The sequence below is a fragment of the Balaenoptera borealis genome, assembly GCF_965194805.1.
Source record: "Balaenoptera borealis genome assembly, chromosome: 1".
Classification (NCBI taxonomy): Eukaryota; Metazoa; Chordata; class Mammalia; order Artiodactyla; family Balaenopteridae; genus Balaenoptera; species Balaenoptera borealis.
Genome location: NC_138860.1, coordinates 60186357 through 60209867, shown reverse-complemented (window position 1 = coordinate 60209867; position 23511 = coordinate 60186357). Strand labels below are relative to the sequence as shown.

Below are 23511 nucleotides of genomic sequence, written 5' to 3'. Positions count from 1 at the left end.
GGCTCCAACCAATAGGACTATTTGAAATATTAATGTGGTATTGATAAATGGTTCCTTCTGGGTTACAGCTTCATTTGCAAATAAAATTTCCACTTCTTTGCTTTCAACAAAACAGACAGAAGATGTAATTAAATTATTAGCTGTTATCTAATTTAAAAAAATTTTTGATAATAGGTCATATAGGATTTTTGACATAAAAATAATAAATATAAATAAATATATAGGGACTTCTCTGGTGGTCCAGTGGTTAAGACTGCCTTCCAATGCAGAGGGTGTGTGTTTGATCTTTGGTTGGGGAGCTAAGATCCCACATGCCTCACAGCCAAAAAAACCAAAACATAAAACAGAAGCAATATTGTAACAAATTCAATAAAGACTTTAAAAATGGTCCACATCAACTTTAAAAAATATATATATAGATATGGTGTAATAAAACTTTCATTTCCATACTATGAAGACTGTTTCTCAGTGTCTATACCTATTAAAACAAATTAAGTTAAAACAAATAGAATTTATGATCAGTCCTGTCTCATTATACTAGTAAAGTATTTATCCATAGATACATTAATTGAAAATATAAGATCCAATCTATCTTATTAAAAGATATTTCCAATAAAAATTTCATTTTATTTAAAAATTATTTATGAGATCTGAACAATACTTATGTTTTGACTTCTTAATTTTGGAGTGCCCGGGGTCTTTGGTATTTACAGGTCTTTTGCTGTATCTATACTCAGTTCCTTCTTTATTTCATCTAGTCTCAGTGCTTTATATTCTATTTGTATACTGATAACTCCCAGTATACAAATAGAATATAAAATAAAATCCAGAGTTATGAAATCCAGATGTGAAGCCAACTACTTTGTCAACATCTCCACTTGTATATCTGACATCTTAAAGTTTTGAGTTTTTCTCAAAATTTGCTCTACCCACAGCCTTTTCTGTTAGCTGAAAGATACTCCATACCCTCAGTAGTTTGGATGCCAAACCTTTAAGTTATTCTTTGTTTTTTTCTTTCTTTTACATCCCACATCCATTCTGTCAAGAAACTCTATTAGCTTTACCATCAAACTACATTTGGACTCTGTGACTTCTCGCTACTCGACGGCTAGCAACTTGGCTTGAGCCTCCATCATATCTTATCTCTATTAATGCAGTAGTTTCCTAACTGGTGTCCTGAGTCCACACTTGTCACCATATAGTCTATTCTCAATCAGCAGTCAGAATCATCTTGTTAAACATGTCATATTATGTTACTCCTCTCACAATCCTGAAAAGGTAACTGTGATGATTAATTTCATGTGTCAACTTGGCTGGGCCATAGTGTCTAGACATTTGGTCAAACATTACTCTGGATGTTTTTGTGAGACTGTTTTTCAATGATATTAACATTTAAATTGGCAGACTTTGAGTAAAACAGATTGCTCTTCATAATGTGGGTGGGCCTCATTCAATCAGTTTAAGGTGTGATAGAACAAAAGAGTGACCTCCACCAGCAAATGGCTTTCGGGCTGGAGTTACAACACTGACTCTTCCCTGGGTCTCCAGTCGACTGGCCAACCCTGCAGATTTTGGACCTGCCAGTCTCCACAACTGAGCAAGCCAATTTAAAATCATCCCTATCTACCTATCTATTTATGTATGTATTTATGTATGTACATATGTATCTATCTATCTATCCTCATCCTATTGGTTTTGTTTCTCTGGAGAATCTGGACTAATAAAGTAACATTTTACAAGATTTAAAAAAATATATCAGAATACCTACTATCATAACATCTATTCATTGATGCACTAAGGCAAGAAAAGAGATCAGTTAAAGTGAATATTTAGATTTTCTCCTTCTTCTTTAATTTTTGTTGTTTTTATTTTTCTAATATGCCCATTAGCCAAAGTTTTCAAAACTATTGACATTATATATAAATTTTAGACTCTCTGTTGCCTTTATAGTTTTGTCCCATTTTTTTTATTCCCAACATTATGATATATGTGATTTCTCTAGGATTTTTAATTCAGTATTTCCAGATGTTTGACTATTTTATTAATCTTTTCAAAGAATCAGCTGTTGGTTTATCGTTCTCTTCTGTCATATCTTTGTTTTTTATTTTATTCATTTCTGTTTTTTAAATTTTTCTCTATTATGTGTGGAATGTTTAGCTCATTATTTTTAATTTTTTAAACTAGTATATTTAATTCAGGTTATATATTACATGACCCACATTCCACCATCCAAAATTCTTGGGTTCAAATGTGTTTTAGAATTTAGTGTTTTTGGATCTTAGAATGGCAATGTGGTATATACTGAATATTATAAAAATCCCCAGTGAGACCTGTGCCAATAATCTGTGTTCATATACACTGACATAATAAAGACTATAATTAGCCTCATATCACATCAGTTCAGGCTTTGGTGTCAAACTTTTTAAAAAATTGGCTTTCATGGATTTGGGGCATTCAGAATTACAGATGAGGGGTTGAGGGTCATATTGCTTTAGCTTTGTATGTCTCACAAGATTTGATACTTAGTGCCTTCATTGATACTTAATTCTAATAATGCTTTACTTGTTAACCCTAATGTAGTTAGAAATGTCATTTCAAAATGCTTTACTTGTTTCAAAATGCTTTACTTGTTAACCCTAATGTAGTTAGAAATGTTATCTAGTTTCCAAATGTTTGGAGATTGGGAATGATTGTTTAATTTTTTGAGATCTCAAGTGTAACTTTCAGTTTTGACAAATGCTTACATTTGTATAAGCCACACACACGCCAAGACAGAAAATTTTCATCATCTCAGAAAGTTCTTCTGTATGCCTTTGCAATCAGTTCCACTCTCCTAGAAGCAGCCACTGATTTGATTTCCACCACTATAACTTAATTTACCTATTCTAGAATTTCATACAAGTGGAATCAGAGTATGCACTTTTCGTGTCTGGATTCTTTCACACAGAAAAATGTTTGTGAAAATTATTCATGTTGTTGTGTATATCAATACATTGCCCCTTTTCTATTGCTGAATAGTTTTCCTTTGAATATAACACATTCATTGTACGGCCTTTAGGGATAGAACTGCTATAAGCAAGGGTGTTTGTGGGCATATGTTTTCATTTGTTTTGGTTAAATACCCAGGAGTAGAATTGCTCTGTTACATAGTAGATGCATATTCAGCCTTTTGAGAAGCTACCAAAGAGTTGTCTGAAGAGGTTACATCATTTTGTATTTCCAACAGCAATGTATTAGAGTCCCAGTTGCTTCTCATTCTCTCCAACATTTGATGTAGATTGTTTTTATTTTAGCCATTCTTATATGCGAACCATAATCTCTGCATTTGTTTCTGTGTTTTATGTAAATCATCTATTTCTCCTGGTCTTGAGGAGTGGCATTATTTAGAAGAGGTCCTGTGGGTCTCAGAAGTGCAATCCTGCCTGGCCACCAGAGCTACGTGCTCAAGGGATGTCCCATATGTGGGCCGTGTGTGCCCTCCGTTGTGGTGGGACCACAGCTGCTGCTGAAGCATGCTGTTGTGTGAGTTGGCTCCCAGTGTGGCTACTGGGTCTGCCTGTGGCTGCCATCTATGGTGGGGCCATCTCTGAGGTCCAGCCAAGGTGTAGGAGTGGACGGGGCTCTTAGTGGTGTGTGCCCTCTGGCACTAACAGGTTAGAGGGAGAATTCCAAGATGGTGCCCAGCCAGTGGCAGTATTATTAGCAAAGTAGCCTGAAAGAACAAAAAGGGCTCCCGCTCATTTCTCAGTCCCTGGGGAACATCCCAAATGTTTCCTGCCTCTCTGGCAGATGCTTCAAAATTAGTAAGAGGGTTCCCTTCACGTATAATCCATGCACATTTCAATCTGGTGTTTTTGTGCCAGTTTTAAGTTCTAGCAACCATATGCTCAAACCCTTTAAAAGTGTTCTTTTTGTTGTCATTGTTCCCTGCAGTTATACAGTTTGCCTGGACATATTCCTCATTAGTTTTCAAAACCACGTGTTGGGGGGGGTCTCTCCTACGCAGGATCCAAGAGTTGGGCTGCCTGATGTGGAGCTCAAATCCCTTGCTCCTCCGGTAAAAGATCCACAGTTTTGTGATCCCTTCTGGTTGTGGATCACTGTGGCTAGGGTGTGGGTTTTTCCTTGTTGAGACCATATCTCTGCCTCTCCTACTCATTTGGATGCTGTCCTTTTACCCTTTGTTGTGGAGGCTTTGTTTATCCGGTTTTCAGGCCCCTTTTGAAGGAATTATTTCACCTGTAGTTGTAGATTTGTTGTGTCTGTGGGGGAGGTGAGTTCAGGATCTTCCTACACCACCATCTTGAAACCTCTCCTGTTTTGTACTTTTTAAAACGGAAGTCTTATATACCTTTTGTTAAATTTATCCCTAGGATCTTATGTTTCTTGATGTTATTATAAATGGTACTGCTTAAAAATTTATTTCTAATTGTTCATTGCTAATATATAGAAATGCAATAGATTTTTGTATATTGATTTTGTATCATGCAACATTATTATTAAAATCACTTATTAATTCTAGTAGTTTTCTTAGAGTTACCTTAGGAGTTTTTACATACACAATCATGTCATATGCAAATAAAGACGATTCTTCCTTTTTCCAATTTCCGTTATTTTTTTCTTCTGTCCTTTTGTACAAGCTAGAATCTCCAGTATAAAGTTCAATAGAAGTGATTAAAGTGAACATTTTTGTTTTGTTTAGTAAATAGGGCTTGCTTTGCTTTTTAGGGCAAAAGCATTTACTATTTCACTGTTAGGTATAATACTAACTGTAAGTTTTTTGTAGATGACTTTTATAAGGTTGCAGATGTTTTCTTCTTTTATTAGCTTGCTGAAAGTTTTTATCATAAATGTGTGAAATGCCTTCTCTGCATCTACTGAAATAATAAGATTTTTCTTCTTTAATTTGTTGATGTGGTGAGTTACATTGAGTAATTTTCAAATGTTAAATAAACTTTGCATTCTGGTGCCAAATCCAATTTGTCATGGTGTATTATCCTCTCCATGTATTACTGGATTCAATTTGCTAATGTTTTGTTAAGGAATTTTACATCTATGTTCATAAGGTATATTGGTCTGCAGTTTTCATTTCTTTTTTGCTTTTCTTTCCTCTGTCTGGTTTTAGTATCAGGGTAATACTAGCCTCATAAAATTAGTTTCTAAGTGTTCCCTCCTCCTCTATTTTTGAAATTTTTGTACAATATTGATATTATTTCTTTTTTAAATGTTTCATAGAATTCACCAATACATCCTTCTGAGTTTGTTCCATGATTCTTTTCTCCGCTGTGTCCATTTTGCTGGTAAACTTACTGAAAGTATTCTCTATCTCCAATATCATGTTTTTTTCATTTTTAGATTTTCCATTGGACTCTTTTGTATAATATTAATCTCTGTGTTAAAATTCCCCATCTGTTCATGTAAGTTGTTAATTTTTTCATTCGTTTTAAAAAACCTTTTTATCATAATTATTTTAAAGTCCCAGTTTGATAATTCCAACCCCTGGGCCATGTCTGGGTTTGTTCCATTTTATAATTTCATTATGGGTTATCTTTTCTTATTTTTTGAGTGTGTCTCATAATTTTTGATTGAATGCAAGACACTGAGTAGTAGTATAGTAGATTGTAAGGTAAATAACATTTACTCTCTGAAAAAGGCGTTCCTCTTCTTCTGTGAGGTCGTTACATGAGTAAATTAAACTAGCCTGTGATTTAATTGGGTCTGGGTTTTGTGAATGCTTGAATTATGTTCAAGAAACCATAGGCTTCACATTTTCCCAGTTGTGGCCTGATGCTGTCTGGTACTTACTATAAGGCCTGGAGTGCCAAACATATATCTCAGTTCTCCTTTTGTGGCCTCAAGAGTTTAGCAAGTCTATGCACCTTCACCAGAAGGTAGTCCTCTCTCAAAGCTTTTCTTTTTTTTTTTTCCTCCAGAATTAGACTGCTATTGCCTCATATTTGGCAATGCTCAGAAGGTAAGAGGGCTTTCTCAGTTCTGCTGCTCCTTCCTTAGATATAGGGAGACTTGTGTACTTGTGTCTTCAGAATGGTGACTCTCTCAATGCTTCTTCACTTCCCTTAGCATCAGACTGCTGTGGTCTAGTGCTTGGTGCGAAGCTTGGAGTGTGTGTGTAGGGGTGGTGGGGAGGTGGAAAGATTTCACTTGGTTTTCCGTCTCTGCCCTTGACTTAAGCAGCTCCTGCTTGCGTGAGCCTCAGAGGGAACCTCTCTCGGGTCTCTTCTTTCTTTCCCAGTGGCAGACAGCTGCTGTCTTATACTTCGTGCAGGATCCAGAGCACAGAGCATTTCTCTCAGTCTTTCTGCTCTGTCCTCAGTCTTAGGCATACCCTGCATGCCTGTGATTTAGCAGATGACTCTCTCAATTCTCCTGCCGTGCTCTCGGTCTTTTTCATGAGCTCTCAGTTAAGGACTAAAAGAGTTGAACTATGAACTCTTTTCATAGTTGTTGAATGTTTCAGACTCTCCTTGTGTCTGGGGCTCTCAGGATCCTATACTGTCACGCCAGCCCATGTGTAGCCTTTTGACATTTATTAAAATTTCAATTGTTTTCTTCTTACCCTTCCTTCCCCTTCTGCTGCTGTGGCAAAGGAGACACAGTAGTGTGTGCTATCTCTCCTGAGAAGAGCTTGTCACTCTTCTGATTCTAGTTCATTAGGTTAACTTGTGACATCAGATTGAAGCCATTACTTAGCTAATTCACATTATCATTTACATTTTAGCTCAACCTTCATTTCCTAAGCAAGAGCTTCTATGTTCTAGACTATAAAGTACCCTTGCTTTTCCCTCCCACAAATTTTTGCTCCCCTTCCTTGTTTGTAATCATTATTATACATATATTTTTTACCTTTAAAATGGCTGCAGCTTTCTCGAAGACAGAAATTATGCCTGTCTTAACTCACTCTTATATATTCCAAACCTTAGTGTAGAGTCTGGTATTAGAAGGCACTCAATAAAATATTAGTTGAATTGAAATTGAAATTCTCACTTGATTTCCTGGGAGATATTTTGACTTCCTGACTGAATGATAAAGGAAGGGAGATCATTTCTTTTTGTATTTGAACATCATCTAAATCCTAATCGTTCCCCTAAAAGTTTAAATTATCATTTCCTTTTATTCCCAATGTTGCTGGGAAGAGCATATGCCTTTGAAGTCAGGATTATGGTCTCTGGCATCATATAGTCTTTGTTTTGTGTCTCATCTCTTCAGCTAGCAGCTAAATGACCTTGGGCAAATTATAATATTTATTGGCTCAGAATCTTACTTTCCTCATTCATTAAATGTCACCCATCTCATTGGGTTGATATAAGAATTAATTTAATTAATGTGTACAAAGACCTAGCACCTAGTACACACTCAATAAGTGGTAAGTATTGTCTTCAGTACTTTCTTGTCCTTTCTTTGTTGTTTTTCCAAGAAAGGATGAGAGTTACCATCTATTAAAAGGACTCTCTAAGAAGGAACAAGCAATTATGTGGATTTCCTTCCCCTAGAGCCAGTATATCACTAAATTGCTTCTTTTCTTCCTTCTCTTCTTTTCTTTCTCTGGTCTTATCTTAATTAATTCACTCAGGGGCTATTGAATAAAACCAGGCAAAAGAAAGTCAAGAAAGAATCCCTGATGTCAAATATGAGTGTCTCAATATTAATCTACTGAAATTTAATCAGGCAAGAACTATTTCATCCACTGTGAGGTGGTGCTGGTATTTAGAGAGACTGTGAACTATCCAGAGGCCTAAGTGTCCTTTGCTTTTTAAAATTCCAACATGAAGTTAGGTTTACAGACACTGTGGGAGCCCTGAGAGTTAAATCTCCTAACCCTAAAGTAAACTCAGGGAACTCCTCTGGAAGCTGAAGTCCCTGTATGAGCTTTCCAGCTCTTTCTTTGGACTTTTTTCCTCCTCTGAAAATCTCTCCCCTGACTGTGGGATGGGGGTGGAGGGACTCAAAGAGCAGTTCTGTCTGGATCTGTCTGGGTCTAAGGGTCTCCGACTGTGCTTTGTTCATTCTAGGAACACATTTTAATTTCTGTATTGTCAGCATCTGATCTAACTTGTTCAGTCCTCTGGTTTAGCTGCATAAGCATAGTTTGGCCATTACCACTTGTAAGAAGTAGCTAACCAATACTGGCACAATAATACCACTGTCAGGAGAAAAGTTTGGAGCATATGGCAGCATTAATCAGAAATAGTGTCATGAGTACTAAACCAAATCCTGAATCAAATGGGGCAACCAAAGAATCAAAGTTAGGTTACCAGTGGCCCAAGAAACAGATTAGCATGAAGGAAGTAACAGATGCAGCAAACTGGAAGAAAATCAAGAATGCAGAAAATCAGATCAGTTTTCCAGGCCAAAGTCAGGAACATTAATGATAAGAGTGAAGTTGTTAAGGCAAGAGGAGGACCACAGAAAAATCAGAAAACAGGACAAACAAGGTGGATTGTTAAGCCAGGGTCAGAAACTATAGGTGAACATCAGGGAGGATGAAAAATCTATTGATTCAGGTGTCCAGCCAGGGGCTGTGTAGAGTCAAGGGGGTAGGTCACTAGTAAAACTAACATTACCTCCAAACCTTAAATACTTGACTACACCTTGAAGTAGTGTTGTCTGTCCCTTATCCTGTCTTGTTTCAAACTTGCCTATTTCCCTGAACCTTCATGGAAGAGGAACAGAAGTAAGGCCATTAAGTACCTGCCCAAATCTGCTCTACTAATCTCCTCCCCAATCCTAAGTATCTTTTTTTGCATTGATGAACCACAGACCTGCCCTATAGAGCCTTTAAGTTTCTTGCACCAAGTCAGACCTGGAGAGTTGATGGATTGTGATGACAGAGATAGTAATGCTCATTAAAGGTCCATTGGTCCCCCACCTCAGCCCAACCACCCAGTTTTTATTCCTGCTCTCCAAGTTACTCTTGTAGCTGTTTCTTCTGTATTTACCAGCTTATTTCTAAATAACGTGCTTCTATTCTATTTCTTGATATTTTTCTGTTTAGATATTTTATACTGACATCCTTGTAGTAGAAAATAAACATTTAGGTTTCTTACACTCCTGCCTCCTATCCCCACTTCACTTCTACATTTTTCAAAACGTTAAATCATAATTTTTTGTTAAATTCATATTCAATAATATGAATAATATTCATAGCTGTGCTGTGTAGTTATAATAACTTACATTTTTTTATTCTTTTATAACTTTCAGTTTTCTCTGGAATCAGTAAAAACCTCCTTTTTTTAGTTCCTTAGAATTCTATGTACCTATCACACATTTCTCCTTACACTCTGTTGGTCTCTTCCTACTATATCCAACATATCAGGTAACATATTTATTTCCTCCCAGAGACCTCCACCCTCTTGCTCTAAACTGGCTGGTGATTATCCAGAACTGTAGCATACTTGCCATTATGGAGGTTCTTTTCACTAGAATCCTGGGGATTTTTTTTTCTTCTTTTATCATGATTCCCCATTTTCCTGGATCCTGTAGATTCAAAATACTACATGCCCTATAGTTCCTTTTTCAATAATCACATTCTGCCCTTTAATTTTCATAATGTAAGCTTTGAGCTTCAAGGGTTGGCCAATTTTTTTTCCTCAGTGCTAATAGAATTCCAATTCTTAGCCTTAAAAATTTCAGGCCTTCCTAACAGTTGGTGAAAAACATCTGAGAAAAATCAAAAAGTGAAAATGTTCCTTCATTCCTTACAGTTGCGTAAAAGAGAGAATCTCTGCATCATAAAACTCACCCTGATAAAATGATGATTGGAAAAGTTTACAAAAGTCTCAATTTTTACGCTCCTGTCCAGTCTTAAGATTTGAGTAAAAATATATTTCTCTATTATATTATTTGTTTAAACCTGTTCTTAGAAGTATTATTCCTACAAAAAATCTTAAAGACACCCAGAGAGAATTTATTGCTATGTCCTATGAAATATATCATATTCTTTCCAAAATCTACAGATCTGACTGGTTGTCTTTTTTTTTTTTTTTCTGCCTTATAGATTCAACCCTTTATTATTAAGCTTTATGTTTCCATAAGTTTCATAACAGATACATGAATGCAGGATTTGATATTGAAGTAACTCCATTTTACTTAAGTATTCAATGAATACACTGCTTTCTACTAAAATTTTGTGTTAGTCCAGTTTAGATTAGAATAAGAGTATTTAAGTACATGTAAATCCATCTGTTACTTTCCCTCTTTTCCTTATGAAAACATTCTCACTTCTTTTTTTTTTTTTTTAAACATCTTTATTGAAGTATAATTGCCTTACAATGGTGTGTTAGCTTCTGCTTTATAACAAAGTGAATCAGTTATACAATATGTTCCCATTTCTCTTCCCTCTTGCATCTCCCTCCCTCCCGCCCTCCCCATCCCACCCCTCTAGGTGGTCACAAAGCACCGAGCTGATCTCCCTGTGCTATGTGGCTGCTTCCCACTAGCTATCTATTTTACATTTGGTAGTGTATATATGTCCATGACACTCTCTTACCCTGTCACATCTCACCCCACCCCCTCCCCATATCCTCAAGTCCATTCTCTAGTAGGTCTGTGTCTTTATTCCCGTCTTGCCACTAGGTTCTTCATGGCCTTTTTTTTTTTTCCCTTAGATTCCGTATATATGTGTTAGCATACTGTATTTGTTTTTCTCTTTCTGACTTACTTCACTCTGTATGACAGACTCTAACTCCATCCACCTCATTACAAATACCTCCATTTCATTTCTTTTTATGGCTGAGTAATATTCCATTGTATATATGTGCCACATCTTCTGTATCCATTCATCTGTCGATGGACATTTAGGTTGCTTCCATGTCCTGGCTATTGTAAATAGAGCTGCAATGAACATTTTGGTACATGACTCTTTTTGACCTATGGTTTTCTCAGGGTATATGCCCAGTAGTGGGATTGCTGGGTCGTATGGTAGTTCTATTTGTAGCTTTTTAAGGAACCTCCATACTGTTCTCCATAGTGGCTGTATCAATTTACATTCCCACCAACAGTGCAAGAGTGTTCCCTTTCCTCCACACCCTCTCCAGCATTTATTGTTTCTAGATTTTTTGATGATGGCCATTCTGACCGGTGTGAGATGATATCTCATTGTAGTTTTGATTTGCATTTCTCTAATGATTAGTGATGTTGAGCATTCTTTCATGTGTCTGTAGGCCATCTGTATATCTTCTTTGGAGAAATGTCTATTTAGGTCTTCTGCCCATTTTTGGATTGGGTTGTTCGTTTTTTTGTTATTGAGCTGCATGAGCTGCTTGTAAATCTTGGAGATTAATCCTTTGTCAGTTGCTTCATTTGCAAATATTTTCTCCCATTCTGATGGTTGTCTTTTGGTCTTGTTTATGGTTTCCTTTGCTGCGCAAAAGCTTTTAAGTTTCATTAGGTCCCATTTGTTTACTTGTGTTCTTATTTCCATTTCTCTGGGAGCTGGGTCAAAAAGAATCTTGCTGTGATGTATGTCATAGAGTGTTCTGCCTATGTTTTCCTCTAAGAGTTTGATAGTGTCTGCCCTTACACTTAGGTCTTTAATCCATTTTGAGTTTATTTTTGTGCATGGTGTCAGGGAGTGTTCTAATTTCATACTTTTACATGTACCTGTCCAATTTTCCCAGCACCACTTACTGAAGAGGCTGTCTTTTCTCCACTGTATATGCTTGCCTCCTTTATCAAAGATAAGGTGACCATATGTGTGTGGGTTTATCTCTGGGCTTTCTATCCTGTTCCATTGATCTATATTTCTGTTTTTGTGCCAGTACCAAACTGTCTTGATTACTGAAGCTTTGTAATATAGTCTGAAGTTAGGGAGCCTGATTCCCCCAGCTCCATTTTTCGTTCTCAAGATTGCTTTGGCTATTCGGGGTCTTTTGTGTTTCCATACAAATTGTGAAGTTTTTTGTTCTAGTTCTGTGAAAAATGCCAGTGGTAGTTTGATAGGGATTGCATTGAATCTGTAGATTGCTTTGGGTAGTAGAGTCATTTTCACAATGTTGATTCTTCCAATCCAGGAACATGGTATATCTCTCCATCTATTTGTATCATCTTTAATTTCTTTCATCAGTGTCTTATAATTTTCTGCATACAGGTCTTTTGTCTCCTTAGGTAGGTTTATTCCTAGATATTTTATTCTTTTTGTTGCAATGGTAAACGGGAGTGTTTTCTTAATTTCACTTTCAGATTTTTTGTCATTAGTGTATAGAAATGCAAGAGATTTCTGTGCATTAATTTTGTATCCTGCTACTTTACCAAATTCATTGATTAGCTCTAGTAGTTTTCTGGTAGGATCTTTAGGATTCTCTATGTATAGTATCATGTCTTCTGCAAACAGTGACAGCTTTACTTCTTCTTTTCCGATTTGGATTCCTTTTATTCCTTTGTCTTCTCTGATTGCTGTGGCTAACACTTCCAAAACGATGTTGAATAATAGTGGTGAGAGTGGGCAACCTTGTCTTGTTCCTGATCTTAGTGGAAATGGTTTCAGTTTTTCACCATTGAGGACAATGTTGGCTGTGGCTTTGTCATATATGGCCTTTATTATGTTGAGGAAAGTTCCCTCTATGCCTACTTTCTGCAGGGCTTTTATCATAAATGGGTGTTGAATTTTGTCGAAAGCTTTCTCTGCATCTATTGAGATGATCATATGGTTTTTCTCCTTCAATTTGTTAATATGGTGTATCACATTGATTGATTTGCGTATATTGAAGAATCCTTGCATTCCTGGGATAAACCCCACTTGATCATGGTGTATGATCCTTTTAATGTGCTGTTGGATTCTGTTTGCTAGTATTTTGTTGAGGATTTTTGCATCTATGTTCATCAGTGATATTGGCCTGTAGTTTTCTTTCTTTGTGACATCTTTGTCTGGTTTTGGTATCAAGGTGATGGTGGCCTCGTAGAATGAGTTTGGGAGTATTCCTCCCTCTGCAATATTTTGGAAGAGTTTGAGAAGGATAGGTGTTAGCTCTTCTCTAAATGTTTGATAGAATTCACCTGTGAAGCCATCTGGTCCTGGGCTTTTGTTTGTTGGAAGGTTTTTAATCACAGTTTCAATTTCAGTGCTTGTGATTGGTCTGTTCATATTTTCTATTTCTTCCTGGTTCAGTCTCGGCAGTTTGTGCATTTCTAAGAATCTGTCCATTTCTTCCAGGTTGTCCATTTTATTGGCATAGAGTTGCTTGTAGTAATCTCTCATGATCGTTTGTATTTCTGCAGTGTCAGTGGTTACTTCTCCTTTTTCATTTCTAATTCTATTGATTTGAGTCTTCTCCCTTTTTCTCTTGATGAGTCTGGCTAATGGTTTATCAATTTTATTTATCTTCTCAAAGAACCAGCTTTTAGTTTCATTGATTTTTGCTATTGTTTCCTTCATTTCTTTTTCATTTATTTCTGACCTGATCTTTATAATTTCTTTCCTTCTGCTAGCTTTGGGGTTTTTTTGTTCTTCTTTCTCTAATTGCTTTAGGTGCAAGGTTAGGTTGTTTATTCGAGATGTTTCCTGTTTCTTGAGGTAGGCTTGTATTGCTATAAACTTCCCTCTTAGCACTGCTTTTGCTGCGTCCCATAGGTTTTGGGTCGTCGTATCTCCATTGTCATTTGTTTCTAGGTATTTTTTGATTTCCCCTTTGATTTCTTCAGTGATCACTTCGTTATTAAGTAGTGTATTGTGTAGCCTCCATGTGTTTGTATTTTTTACAGATCTTTTCCTGTAATTGATATCTAGTCTCATAGCGTTGTGGTCGGAAAAGATACTTGATATGATTTCAATTTTCTTAAATTTACCAAGGTTTGATTTGTGACCCAAGATATGATCTATCCTGGAGAATGTTCCATGAGCACTTGAGAAAAATGTGTATTCTGTTGTTTTTGGGTGGAATGTCCTATAAATATCAATTAAGTCCATCTTGTTTAATGTATCATTTAAAGCTTGTGTTTCCTTATTTATTTTCATTTTGGATGATCTGTCCATTGGTGAAAGTGGGGTGTTAAAGTCCCCTACTATGATTGTGTTGCTGTCGATTTCCCCTTTTATGGCTGTTAGTATTTGCCTTATGTATTGAGGTGCTCCTATGTTGGGTGCATAAATATTTACAATTGTTATACCTTCCTCTTGGATCGATCCCTTGATCATTATATAGTGTCCTTTCTTTGTCTCTTGTAATAGTCTTTATTTTAAAGTCTATTTTGTCTGATATGAGAATTGCTACTCCAGCTTTCTTTTGATTTCCATTTGCATGGAATATCTTTTTCCATCCCCTCACTTTCAGTCTGTATGTGTCTCTAGGTCTGAAGTGGGTCTCTTTTAGACAGCATATATATGGGTCTTGTTTTTGTATCCATTCAGCCAGTCTGTGTCTTTTGTTGGGAGCATTTAATCCATTTACATTCAAGGTAATTATCGATATGTATGTTCCTATTCCCATTTTCTTAAATGTTTTGGGTTTGTTATTGTAGGTGTTTTCCTTCTCTTGTGTTTCTTGCCTAGAGAAGTTCCTTTAGCATTTGTTGTAAGCTGGTTTGGTGGTGCTGAACTCTCTCAGCTTTTGCTTGTCTGTAAAGGTTTTAATTTCTCCATCACATCTGAATGAGATCCTTGCTGGGTAGAGTAATCTTGGTTGTAGGTTTTTCTCCTTCATCACTTGAAGTATATCCTGCCACTCCCTTCTGGCTTGCAGAGTTTCTGCTGAAAGATCAGATGTTAACCTTATGGGGATTCCCTTGTGTGTTATTTGTTGTTTTTCCCTTGCTGCCTTTAATATGTTTTCCTTATATTTAATTTTTGACAGTTTGATTAATATGTGTCTTGGCGTGTTTCTCCTTGGGTTTATCCTGTATGGGACTCTCTGTGCTTCCAGGACTTGATTAACTATTTCCTTTCCCATATTAGGGAAGTTTTCAACTATAATCTCTTCAAATATTTTCTCAGTCCCTTTTTTTTTCTCTTCTTCTTCTGGGACCCCTATAATTCGAATGTTGGTGCGTTTAATGTTGTCCCAGAGGTCTCTGAGACTGTCCTCAGTTCTTTTCATTCTTTTTTCTTTATCCTGCTCTGCAGTAGTTATTTCCACCATTTTATCTTCCAGGTCACTTATCCTTTCTTCTGCCTCAGTTATTCTGCTATTGATCCCATCTAGAGTATTTTTAATTTCATTTATTGTGTTTTTCATCATTGCTTGGTTCCTCTTTAGTTCTTCTAGGTCCTTGTTAAATGTTTCTTGCATTTTGTCTATTCTATTTCCAAGATTTTGGATCATCCTTACTATCATTATTCTGAATTCTTTTTCAGGTAGACTACCTATTTCCTCTTCATTTGTTAAGTCTAGTGTGTTTTGACCCTGCTCCTTCATCTGCTGTGTGTTTTTCTGTCATCTCATTTTGCTTATCTTACTGTGTTTGGGGTCTCCTTATCACAGGTTGCAGGTTCGTAGTTCCCGTTGTTTTTGGTATCTGTCCCCAGTGGCTAAGGTTGGTTCAGTGGGTTGTGTAGGTTTCCTGGTGGAGGGAACTAGTGCCTGAGCTCTGGGGGATGAGGCTGGATCTTGTCTTTCTGGTGGGCACGTCCACGTCTGGTGGTGTATTTTGGGGTGTCTGTGGCCTTATTATGATTTTAGGCAGCTTCTCTGCTAATGGATGGGGCTGTGTTCCTGTCTTGCTAGTTGTTTGGCATAGGGTGTTCAGCACTGTAGCTTGCTGGTCATTGAGTGATGCTGGGTCTTGATGTTGAGATGGAGATCTCTGAGAGATTTTTGCTGTTTGGTATTACGTGGAGCTGGGAGGTCTCTTGTGGACCAGTGTCCTGAAGTTGGCTCTCCCACCTCCGAGGTACGGCCCTGATGCCTGGCTGAAGCACCAAGAGCCTTTCGTCCACACGGCTCAGAGTAAAAGGGAGAAAAAATAGAAAGAAAGAAAGAAAGAAAGAAAGAAAGAAAGAAAGAAAGAAAGAAAGAAAGAGGCTATAATATAGTGAAGTAAAATAAAGCTATTATAAAGCAAAGCTATACAGACAAAATCTCACCCAGAAGCATATACATATACACTCACAAAAAAAAAAAGGAAAAGGGGAAAAATTAATATATCCTGCTCCCAAAGTCCACCTCCTGAATTTGGGATGATTCGTTGTCTATTCAGGTATTCAACAGATGCAGGCACATCAAGTTGTTTGTGGAATTTTAATCCGCTGCTTCTGAGGCTGCTGGGAGAGATTTCCCCTCCTCGTCTCTGTTCGCACAGCTCCTGGGGATCAGCTTTGGATTTGGACCCGCCTCTGCGTGTAGGTCGCCTGAGGGCGTCTGTTCCCCGCCCAGACAGGACGGGGTTAAAGGAGCAGCTGCTTCGGGGGCTCTGGCTCACCCAGGCCGCGGGGAGGGAGGGGTACGGAGGAGGTGGGGCGAGCCTGCGGTGTCAGAGGCCGGCGTGACGTTGCAGCAGCCTGAGGTGCGCCGTGCGTTCTCCCGGGGAAGTTGTCCCTGGATCACGGGACGCTGGCAGTGGCGGGCTGCACGGGCTCCCAGGAGGGGCGGTGTGAAGAGTGACCTGTGCTCGCACACAGGCTTTTTGGAGGCGGCAGCAGCCGCCCCAGCGTCTCACGCCCGTCTCTGGGGTCCGCGCTGATAGCCGCGGCTCGCGCCAGTCTCTGGAGTTCGTTTAAGCGGCGCTCTGAATCCCCTCTCCTTGCGCGCCGCGAAACAAAGAGGCAAGAAAAAGTCTCTTGCCTCTTCGGCAGCTGCAGACTTTTTCCCGGTCTCCCTCCCAGCCAGCTGTGGTGCGCTAACCCCTTCAGGCTGTGTTCACGCCGCCAACCCCAGTCCTCTCCCTGCGATCCGACCGAAGCCCGAGCCTCCGCTCCCAGCCCCGCCCGCCCCGGCGGCTGAGCAGACAAGCCTCTCGGGCTGGTGAGTGCTGGTCAGCGCCGAGCCTCCGTGCGGGAAGTGCGGAAATCTCTCCGCTTTGCCCTCCACACCCCTGTGGCTGCGCTCTCCTCCGTGGCTCCGAAGCTTCCCCCCTCTGCCACCCGCAGTCTCTGCCCGCGAAGGGGCTTCCTAGTGCGTGGAAATCTTTCCTCCTTCACAGCTCCCTCCCACTGGTGCAGGTGCCGTCCCTATTCTTTTGTCTCTGTTATTTCCTTTTTCTTTTGCCCTACCCAAGTACGGGGGGAGTTTCTTGCCTTTTGGGAGGTCTGACGTTTTCTGCCCGCGTTCAGTGGGTGTTCTGTAGGAGCAGTTCCACGTGTAGATGTATTTCTACTGTATCTGTGGGAAGGAAGGTGATCTCCGCGTCTTACTCTTCCGCCATCTTCTCTCCTCTGACTGGTTGTCTTATTTACTAATTTGTCAACCTGTCAGTAATATTCAAATAATAGTATTCAGTAATATTATTCAAATAATATTCAAATGGACATGTCTTTTTGTGTGAAAAACTATAAGTACTTCTGAAGTTTATTTGTTTAGCTAGAAAAAGATTATAAGTGAAAAAAAAATTCATGATGCTGTTGTGTTTTTTATTCAGTCAAAATTGTAAGAGTTTTGTCTCATTTAGAATCAACAATCCCATGTCTCCCTCTTGGTTTACACTCTCATTTTGGTGTAGCACATTTTTTAGTATCTTCCTTTAGTGAAATGGTCCATGGGAGGTAATTTTTAGTGCCTTCTTCCATGTCAGAAATGTCATTATTCTTCCTTCATGTCACAATGGATAGTTTGGTTGTGTATTTGTATTTTAGTATTGAAATAATTTTTTCTCGCAATTTTGAAAATCTTCCTCTGTTATCATCTTATAGCTGCCACTGCTGCCATTCATAAGTCTGGTGATGGTGGTCTGAACGATCATCATCTCTCACCTGGTTACTGCAGAAACCTCCTGACTGGTCTCCCTGCTTCCACTCTTGCCTTGCTAAAGTCTGTTCTCAACACAGCAGCAGGGTGATCTGATCCTTTTTTAAAAAGAAGTCATATCATGAGACTCTTCTGCTCAAAACCTTATGATGACTCCCTGCCTCACTCAGAGCACCATCAATGTCCTTCCAGGCCCTGTGTTCCCTGTTCTCATCTTTACTGTCCTTCCCCGTGTTCACTCTGCTCCAGGCACAGTGGCCTCCCAGCTGTTCCACAGACATGCCAGATATGCTACCGCTTTTGCACTGGCTGCTCCTTGGCCAGGAAGGCTCTTCACCCAGACCTCTGCAAGGTGGATGCCTTCACTTCCTTCAAGTCTTTGCTAAAACACACCTGGTTAAAGAAAACTATCCTGGTTATCCTGTTTAAAACTACATGCCATTTTCCTCTCTTTTCACTCCAAATCATACTTATCCTGCTCTATTTTTTTTTTATGGCACTTATCAACTTCTAACAAGCTGTATTATGTACTTTTGTATTTTGTCTATTTTGTAGACTCTAGGAGGGCAGAGAATTTCTTTAGCTATTGTGTCACTGATATAGCCCCAGTACCAAATCAGTACAGAGTCGGTGCACAGTAAATGTCATTTGAATGAATAAACTGAAGAGTGATGATTATATCCTTCTTCCATATAATGTGACAGAAGCCATTCATTTTAGTAACATTTCTGAGGCAGAGGTTATATACACAATCAAGCTTTTCATCATTTTACTCTTTCCATCTGTTTTCCATATTGTAGATAAAATAATCTTTCCAAAATGCAAACCTGGTAATGTTAGCCCCGTCTCCACCTTCTTCCCTTTGTCTTAAGATGTCCTAAATGGCTTTCTATGTTTTTAGATTTGACAGAATTCTTTGACATAGTTTATAAAGCTCTGCACAGACTGCTTCTTGCCTAAGCCAGAGTGCCTTTGCATAAGCTGTTCCCTCTTCTTGGAATGCTTTTCCCTCTTTTCTTTGCTTAATTATCTCCAGGATCAAAGCCACATCCTAACAGTGGAGGAGATAGCCTGGAAACAGGACCAGACAAGGGGCCTGAGCAGCCTCCTTTGATTTGTTGGGGAGTAAACATATAAAATTTTAATGTTTCAGATAGGCAGGATAAATAAATTCTAGAGATCTAATGTATAGCAAGATGACTATAGTTAATAATACTGTACTGTAGGGAATTCCCTGGCAGTACAGTAGTTAGGACTCAGCAGGCCCATGTTCCATCCCTGGTCAGGGAAATAAGATCCCACAAGCTGTGCAGCACAGCCAAAAAAAAAGAAAAGATAAACAACTATATTGTGTATTTGAAATTTGCGAAGAGAGTAGATCTGTTTTTTTTTCTGTTCTCACCAAAAAAAAAAAAAGAAAAAAAAGATAACTGTGAGGTGATGGCTATGTTAATTAGCAAACATTTTCACAATGTATATGTATATAAAAGCATCACATTGTACACCTTAAATATTGTTATATACTTTTTATTGGTCAATTGTACCTCAATAAAGCTCAGGGAAAGACAAAAGTTACCACCCATTCACACTGCTTCTTCTAATATCTTTTAATCCTGGTCTTAAAAACTATTAAATCAATTAATTATGTTAAAAAAAACCCAGACACTCTGTTTTACTTTAATGAGAAGCAGCTGTCTTTCCCTTTCCCTTCTAGTTAACTCCTGCGTATTCCTCAGATCTCAGCTCAGGGGTGACTTTCTCAGGGCAGTGGTCCCTAAATAGATCATCTCTACCTTTGACAGGCTCTCATGGCCTGTGTGCTTCTCCTTAGCACTCGTCATAGAGACGCATGCTTTCACAAGGCTCTGATTACCTGGCTACTTTCTATTGCTTACTAGACTGTAAGCTTCAGGAGGATAAGGGACTGAGATTAGTTTTGTTCACTATTTGACCAGAGTGCCTAGTACAGTATCATGGTAGGTGATCAAAAAATTATTTTTAATTTTTTAAATGTTTAAATTTTTGGCCTCGCCATGCCGCTTGCAGGATCTTAGTTCCCCACCAGCGATTAAACCCAGGCCCCGGCAGTGAAAGCGCTGAGTCCTAACCACTGGACTGCCGGGGAATTCCCTCAAAAAATATTTTTAAATGAATGCATGGGTGTAAAATTGTCTGTTTAGTCATTGACTTTCATTCTATATTTGATCTTATCCAACCACCAATGTTCCACGATTCCTCCAAACTGTTAGTGTTCTAAACTTTAGGGCTTGCTCTCTCTCCCTCAAGTGATACACACTAAATTCTACAAAGTCATAGCAGATCTGCATATCTACTCTTCAGCTGGTCTTCCTCTAGTTCTTTTTTTAAAATTTTATTTTATTTATTTATTTATTTATTATTTATAGCTGTGTTGGGTCTTCGTTTCTGTGCGAGGGCTTTCTCTAGTTGCGGCAAGTGGGGGCCACTCTTCATCGCGGTGCGCGGGCCTCTCATTATCGCGGCCTCTCTTGTTGCGGAGCACAGACTCCAAACGCGCAGGCTCAGTAGTTGTGGCTCACGGGCCTAGTTGCTCCGCGGCATGTGGGATCTTCCCAGACCAGGGCTCGAACCCGTGTCCCCTGCATTGGCAGGCAGATTCTCAACCACTGCGCCACCAGGGAAGCCCTCCTCTAGTTCTTAATAATTGCCTCATGTGGATCTTCAAAACTGGAATCTTGATTTTAATCACTGTAATTGTATATTAATTTTATATTATTGTGGGGTCACTTTGGCTAAAGCTGATTTTAAATGTGGTTCTAGAGTTGTCTAACTTTAAGAATCACCTATTTTCTGTTTCCTAAAAATGTGTGTATTCTAACTTTTTAAAAATTTGGTAAAATTGCTCAGACTTTCATATATCTCAAGAACTGACTACGCCTTTCAGGCCTTAATAAAAACTTTCAAAATCCAGATAAAAGAAGTGTTGGAGCTGAGGATAGGAATAGGGAATGAGTGATGGGAAAAAGGAAAAGCAAGGTGAGTACAGAGTAGATAAGCGAAGCCAGGAATTTTTTCACACCAGGTTTCTAATTCTTTCTATAGAATATGTGGAAGTGTAAAAAATTTATTGTCTTCTGATACTTGGCTTCTGACATTTGGCTTCAAGATTCATTTTAGTTTTGAGAGGGAAGAGTTCGCCATATAATGATGATCTTACTGATCTAGTCAGCAAGTGTAGGAGTTGTTTTTCTACCAGAGGTGATGGATTTGCTGTGATCTAACCATAATCTGTTAGTCCCAGTACTGGCAAGTTTCACAGATTTATAAAGGAGATGAGTCAATTAGGAATCCAGCCTGCAGTTAAGAAGTAGAACAAAAGTTCGAAGGCTTCCTTTGGCTTCAAATGCAAGTCTGTCTTGCTTACTCGCTAGATACCCTGGATGTATGCATACATATGCAAACATAGAGATGTACTATTTTAAATTATGTCACTGAACCCATCAGTATTCACAACTGCACAAAATATACATACTGGCCAAAGTACGATTAAAATCAGCCTGGGAAAAGTGACCCAAGGGAATCAAGCAGTTTATGACCTTGGCTGTCACCAGATATTTAATTCATTCAAAGTACCCTTTGTAACTGGAATGATAGGAGATTTTACAGTGATTCCAGAGATCTTGATAGATGCACCAAAAATAAAGGAGGGACAGCTTTTCAGCCTCACTTCATTCTTGTCTGTCTTTCATCAGAGAGCCAGAGCAGTTGGAGAGTGATCCATTGAGTCTGTGCAGAGAAGGACCACTCGGTGAAGCTTCAGAGGTTACCCTGGCTTAACGTTGGCATTTCTGTGCTATGTGTACAATTTAATTGCCAATGTCACCTGTAACTAGCGTTTATACAATCATTCTTTTGGACTTGGTGGAACTATAAAAATAAAAACACACTAAAACAAATACTCTCTACCCTTAATATCAATCAAAAGACAACTTTAGTTAAAAACAAAGGAAAAGCAAAACATACTTGGTCTAATAAGTTACTCTGTGTGAAAAAGGAAGATTGTCCAAGACATATAAATCATGGCAACTTCTCTCTGCAGTAAGCACTTTTTTCCCCTCAGAATTATCATTTTGTAATCAGAAAAGCCCTAGAGTTTAAAGTATGCCTCGTACGAATGTCACTTCCAAGCTTCAGTGCTAATCCAGAGGAAATATTATCCTAGTGGTCTCCAAGGCCCAATGTCTAGGTGTTGGATACATGATAAACTTACATGGAGCTTTCTTAGTGAGATATAGTCCTCCAGAGGATTGAATTTTTCAAGGCTTAGTACAACCCAACCCTTTAAATAAGATTTAAGCTTCCCTTGTCAGGTTCCTTTAAGAGCTTTTAAAATTTTTTTTATTTGCTGCTTTGACCAGGTTCTAATCCCTAGTCCCCAGTGACAACTTTTGGCCATCTCAACCATTTCATGTCTGCTTTCCCAGGGCCTGGTGCAGCTTGCACAATTGAAGATATTTCTTTTCTTCTCCTACAGAAGAGCCTCATCGAAATAATTTGAGATGGAAAATTGCAACAATAAGACTTTCTTGCTACTTTACTGATAATATGACAGATTTTTAAAGCCATTTTTTCCCCCATTTTACAGGCAGCTCTCTTGAATAATGATTAAATGGTGCAGAGGCTAAGAGAATGCACTTTTGAGCTAGGCTACCCGGGTTCAAACTTCCAACTCTACAACTTATCAACAGTGTGACCTTGGGCATATTATACAACCTCTCTATGCGTCAATTTAAAAAAGAAATTTAAAAAAGAACCTTCTCAAAGAGATACATAGAACGATGCCTGGAATAATTTAGGTGCTGTATAAATGTTTACTTAGTATTATCAGTAAAATGCCCATAAAAACAGATTAGCAAAACTTAAAACGTATCGCAGATTTTAGGAAGAATATAGGGGAATTGAAGTCTCACACTGCTGGTGGATAAATGTGTGTATCCACATTGGAAAGCAGCTTTGGAATGTGTAGCAAAGTTAAAGCAGTACATAGTCTACAACCCACAGATTCCAGCAGAGCATACTGTCTAGAGCAACTCTCACACGTATGCACCAGGAGGATTTTAGAAGGATGTTGGTAAAGTATGAGAGTGGAAGCAACCTAAATGTTTATCAATAGGGAAAGATGAAAAGTGGTACAGTTATATGATAGAACACTATATTGTAGTTAAAATGAATGAATGTGTGTGTATTTGCTCCCCCTCTCCCCTTTGTGCACTGAATATGTAATGTCATGGATAAAATATCAAGAGCATATAGATGACGGAGTAAAGTGAATTACAGAATACCAACTTGTGTCCATTTAAAAATTAACAAGACAATTTATGAATATGTACATATATACTGAAAATACAAACACCTATATAGGATGGATACATACCTCAAATTGGCATGTGTTTTCTGAGAAAGGCAGTAGAACAATGGGGGTAGGAAAGAGCTCCCAACTGTATTTGTATAACTGTTTAATTTGATTTAATTTGATTTTAATTTGATTTAATTTGATTTTAATTTGATTTAAATTGATTTTAATTTGGCAGAGAAGAAAGTCTCTTATTTTTCTAGCTTTTAGTTGGAAAAAATAAACAGCCCAGAAGTTTTTGATGCTCATTGTGTGAGGTTCACACTTTGA

The 23511-nt window shown here is 38.3% G+C and overlaps 1 protein-coding gene across 10 annotated transcripts in view; it reads left to right on the top strand.

The window, feature by feature from the left end:
- Positions 1–23511, top strand: part of LOC309634446 (uncharacterized protein) — a 284447-nt gene that overhangs the window by 28265 nt on the left and 232671 nt on the right. The window lies entirely within an intron of this gene.